Consider the following 5,634-nt stretch of genomic DNA (forward strand, 5'->3'; position numbering starts at 1 on the left):
GGATGGGGGTTCTAGGGAGGGGAATGAGGAAAGGGGATGACATCTGTATTGTAAATAAATAAAATATGCAATAAAAAAGACTCAAACTTCAAAATAATTTTCACCTCTCAACACACAGAGATGGATCCTTCATAGAAATCAAGAACAAAATTGATTTGAGCTCATCGTAAAATTAGAGAAAATATGGCACCTGTGTGTGAGCCACAGTGCTGTCCCCAGTGACACTGAATCTCGTGTCATGTGGACCAGCCATCCAAATCCCTGCTCTAAACAGGAAGTGATTTGGTAACTGTCATAAAAATCTGGCCTATTTGGCATTATCTGATACAATTAGAATTAACCAAGGAGGATTCCACTGGATCTTGTGGCAGAACATAAGCCCAGTAACAGCTCTTTACGGGACTGGAATAAGGCAAGGGAGGGTTCTAGATTTAAGAGTAGTAAAGAGCAAAGTGTGACATTTGCCTGCTTCGAGGTGCCCTCTGCCCTTGGTCTCGGCCTGGCCTCTACATGGCCTTGAACTCGCTGATGCACTGCTTGGTGTTTCCCTGCCTGATCTGCTGCAGTGTCTTATACTTGTCCGGGCCTTGCCTCATTTTCTCGTGGATGATGCCGTTGTAGGTCCTCTTCTTCTCATCCCAGGCCTTGGACAACTTGTTGCTCAGAGTCATCAGTTGCCACTGCACAAGCTCATTTGTCACTGCCTCCGTGATCCGCTTCTTCTCCTTGCAGTCATCCAGGATGCCTTCACTGGAGAGCTCAACGCTGTAGTCCATGGGCTCTGCTCCCTCGTTCTGCAGTCCCTCTTGGATTTGGTAATTCTCGAGCTTGTACACTGGGGTTGGTGGAGGTGGGGGATCAGTCATCACCAGGTGCAGCTCCTCCCTGGTCTTCACCAGGTCATCCTGGGCTTCTTTAGCCCGGTGCTGCCACTCTTCCACTCATCCTCCTTGTGCCTCTGTGCCTCTAAAAGGGCAATCTTGGCTGAGTACTATGCCAGCTCTGTAGCCAGCTGCTCCTGGCTCTTTATCTGATCCTGTGTCTGTCTTTCCAGTTCTTCCTTCCACAGAGCACAGAACACAAAGTCAGGTACCTTCTAGTCGGTGGACTTGATGACAAACTTCTTGTCATTAAAAGAGATGTTACTGATTTCACTCCAAGGGAAGCCGATCTTCTGGGTCAACTTGTCATCTTTCTCATAGATGTTAAGTCCAAGGGCATCGACTCCAAGCCAAAGGTCTGTTCCTTTCTTGTTTTTGATCTTGAAATAGTTGATCCCATGCATTTCCAGGTCCTGGGCAATCTTCAGGTATTCTAGCATAGCACTGTCCTTGAGCATCCTTCGGTGTTCTGATAGCCACACCTGGATCCTGCCCTCCCAATGGTCCCTGCTGAGCTTGTTCTGGTCCATGATGACTCTGAGGGATCAGTCACTCAGAGCTGAGATACCCAGAGTTGTACATTTCCGTGTTATAATCTCCAAACTGGCCCTGAACTACATAGGACCACAGGAACAGGGCTGTCTCTGGTGGGCAGTAGATCTCATTGCTGACAATCCCTTCCTTGACTTGTAGGAAGAAGAGCTTCTGTGTGACATCCTGGATGAGCGCCTCAGCCACGTCCTCAGGGTAGAACTTGGCCTGGAATTTGAACTGGACAGGGTTCTCCTTTCGAACCTCCTATGTGGAGACCTTTTTATCAAGTTTCAACCAGGTAGGAAATCCTTTATTGTCAACATACTGGAGACCGAAGTACCATACTTCCGGGAGGCCAATAGTCTTTACCACCTGATCAAAGAGCTGCTTACTGGTGGTGTTTGGCTGGATGGCAAACTCTAGCTCTTCATTCATCGTGGTCAACGGGACGTTGATTGGCTTGGGCACTGGTGAGTCTGCATGGGTCCTCAGAAAGTTGGCTGTGTAGAGGCGACTGCAGCAATGGCAGCTACTGCTGAGACACCTCGGGACCTGCAGGTGGAGGGAAGCCCTCCAAAGTTGTCATTCTTATTACAGTTATGTAGACTAAAATGCAGTGGTTCCAGTGAGCAGTAATCGTAGTATTTGTTTAGCAAATAATACTATGTGCTGAAACCAGTGAAGAAAAGCTATCAAGGGCTTAAGCATTCCCACCCTTCCTGTAGTGTTTCCCTCTCTCTCCCTCTCCCTCTCCCTCTCCGTCTCCCTCTCCCTCTCCCTCTCCCTCTCCCTCTCCCTCTCTGTTTCCTTCTTCCCCTCTCTCTCTCTCTGTGTATGTATGTGCATGTATTAATTATGATTGAAAGTTACCAAATTTCTGAGGAGGAACAAGTTTAATCAAATTGGAAAAATGCTAGTATGTTAAATAATAATAGTTAAGAAAGGCAAATTTTCTGCTATCTGATGCTTATTTAGAAGAAAACATAATTACTTCTCTGATGTTCCTGTCCAAATGTCCAACCTGAATCTCACTGGAGAAAAGAACATATCAAACAAAGCTGAGGTTGGGAAAATTGAAGCGGTACTGGTTATGGTGACTCTAAGGTTGGTGGAGGCAGAGATACATAGTGAACTGTGGAGTTGTTCACTGCAGAAGAATACAAGAGCTATCGATTTTCTGAAAAAAAAAAAAAGAAACATACCAACAGTATTTTATTTATTAACATTTAGAGAATCCTTTGCATTTGCTGAGTGCGAGTCCAACAGTAACAGTCTCATTTCAACTCCTAAAGTTAAGAACTATTAACAATGGGAGTAAAAATTGGTCATATTAGTTTCTATACTTGGGACATTTTAAATAAATTTCACAGGGCTCACTGTGCAAGCCATTGAAAATTCTAGGATCATAATTATAACTTTTACAACATTAACTGCATTCCTTTAAAAGTGACGTTCATGACCCACAAAGAAAAACAGAAAGAGCAAAACAAACAAAACAAAATGCTAGGCTACTAATTGATCAACTTTTTGTAATCTTAAACATGCTTCATGATGATATCTTGTTTGTTGGATTTTTAACATCTTCAAACAAATGTAAAAACCTTTTCTTGGTTTCTAATGAAATTTTCTATGGCAATTCTCTAATGGAAGCAGAGTGGAGAGGCTGAGATTCACAGCAGCATTGCCATGAAAAGCATGCTATTTTCCTTCTGAGAATGTGTCAGCTATTAGTCTCCAGACACGCAGACAGCAGAGGATTCCTAAGACAGAGGAAAGGCAAAGCTACATTCCTTTCAGTCCACAGCCCCATGCCACTGCAGAAAGGCCAGTGAGTAAATGTGCATTTTTCTTAGCCCACTTCCATAAGCTCTTTTGTTTGCCAGAAATTTATGTAAATTGCTGAGGAAAGGGACTACCAATGAGCACAAGGGAGACAATTCATGGTTTAATTTAAATACCAAATTCAGCCTTAGCCACTTTCCTAGGGATTATATACTACCAAGATACATTACTGTAAATATGAGCAATCGTAAGTCAAGGTTTTCTCAGAGGGGCTATACAGAGGGAAAACAATCAATAAAAACAGTTTATGGTTAACTAGGGAAATTCAATTCTAAAAGAAAGAAAGAAAGAAAGAAAGAAAGAAAGAAAGAAAGAAAGAAAATCCAGCATTAAAATGGAACTCTTGGAAGGTTCCTGAGGCAGAAACAGAAAGGGCTCATCATTCTGAATGATGCCTTCCTTCTGCCCCACCCCAGAAATCACTGTGAAATTTAATGATTGGCTTAAAGTGAAGGAAATAAGAAATAAAGGTAAAATCACTTCAGATCTCTAAAAAAAAAAAAAAAGAAAGGGCTCATTTCTCATTTGCCATTTTAAGGAATGATTTCTGTGTTCATCAAAATTCGTTTGCTATTACAACCAATCTCTTTGGTTTTCAGCATACCCTTTACCAGCAAGCTCTCTCCCTGCAGAAAGATGTTCTTTGTTTCCCATTCCTTTGGTTGTCTCACTTTTATATCTAACTTCTACCAAAGAATTCTTTGTATTAGTAATCTGATAATTTAGTGACTGTAAGAAGTCTATTTGATCAGTTGCATGAAGAAAGATCATACACAAGTAAAGGATCATAAAATCGAACACTTCAAGCTGTTTGACGTTTCAGCAAGCTGTGAGCATGGAGGTAGGGACCATGCCTAGAAATAGTTAGTGACATAATACTAACTAGAAGTGATACCCAATCACCCTTGAGGTAAAGTACAATGCTTTACATACTGTCTTGGTTAAGACTCAAATCAAAACTATTGATGTGCATAGTGGCTCAAAAGCTCAAAGGAGCAAGGTAGCACAGAGCCAATACTGGTGTAGAGACAAACGCCACCAGTAATTGTTCATATGTTTGCATCTGCATGGTAAATCTCATTCTTGGATAGATTAGAAAAATCAAGTCTTTTCTTCTTACTGAAGACTCTGTTTATATCTCCTGTTGTTAGGACCCGATGGAGTCACCTGGTGGGAAAACCAGATTGCAGAAGGGCAGCTTGCCATCACCAATAGGCTAAATATACCCTATACTATAGAGCAACAGATTTGGAGCTTCAGGGCATTCTTAGCACTATTACTATGAGGTAACAGGCTCTCAGCTTTCTAGATTACCTGGCAGTAAAATTCTAAACAATATCTCTGTTTAAAAAATGCCAGGAGGGTTATGACTGTGGGCATACAAGCTAGTACCTGGGGTAAACTGTATGAATCAAGGCAGCTCAGTCATGAAACTGTGACCCACACAAATTACAGCTCCAAAGCCAAAAGTGATTAAAGAGGAATTTCAACCTATGACCTTTTGGATGACATTAAAGTCACCTCAAATAAAAATGGCTTTAGAAACACCTGTTAAAGTGGCCTTTGTTTTCATCTCATTTTCTTTACAGGTTTCTTTCTCATCTATGCTCCTTCCCAACTACAAAGGAAAAAATCTGTAAAAGGCTTTATTTCTCTCCAACTCCTATTAGATTTGTTCATTTATTAATTTCAGTTATTAGTCAGCAACTTACAATTGTCATTCTTCATGATCAATTGATTGCAGTTCTTAATTTATTTTACTAAATTTTCATTAAAATTATTTACTATGTGTATATGAATGAGAATGTGTGTATTTCTATGTGTGTGTGTGTGCTTGTGTGTTGTTGTTGTTCTTGTCATTGTTATACAGATGGAAGCCAAAGGATAATTTTCAGGAGTCTATTCTCTTCTCTATATGGGTCTGGTTGGTGAAACATAAGTCATCCAGTTAAGAAGGAAGTGACTTTACCCACAGAGCCATCTTGCTGGTCCATAGTCCTTTGTTTCTGTCTTTAACTATGAGCTTTGTTATGCAACTTTCTATCGCACACCCACCCTAACATGAGGTTTATCTATCTATTTAATGTGTAAAATAGACATTGTACACACAGAAAGATAAGCAGAGACTTGCCCAACTGCCTTTGCTTTCATTTTTTTTTCTTTTTGATAGTGCATAAGACTATGCAGTCTTTCTGTTAGATGATGGGAACACTTGATCTTAGTATCTGTATTGTTCTAGCTGCCAGCTTGTCTGCTTTATAGACCACTAAGAAGTTCAGAAGAATACACATAGACACTAGTCCAAATCTCTGACCACATAGTGGTCGGGAAGTAAATTCTTACACTAAGTACCTCATACTGGAGCTGATATTTTATG

The 5,634-nt window shown here is 41.0% G+C and overlaps 1 pseudogene; it reads right to left on the reverse strand.

Annotated features, from left to right (window-relative positions):
• Positions 1-506: 506 nt before the first annotated feature.
• LOC114610368 lies at positions 507-5,238 on the reverse strand (annotated as a pseudogene).
• Between the last annotated feature and the right edge of the window lie 396 nt (positions 5,239-5,634).

This window comes from Grammomys surdaster, unplaced genomic scaffold (genome assembly GCF_004785775.1).
Source record: "Grammomys surdaster isolate TR1022 unplaced genomic scaffold, NIH_TR_1.0 126039, whole genome shotgun sequence".
Taxonomy (NCBI): domain Eukaryota; kingdom Metazoa; phylum Chordata; class Mammalia; order Rodentia; family Muridae; genus Grammomys; species Grammomys surdaster.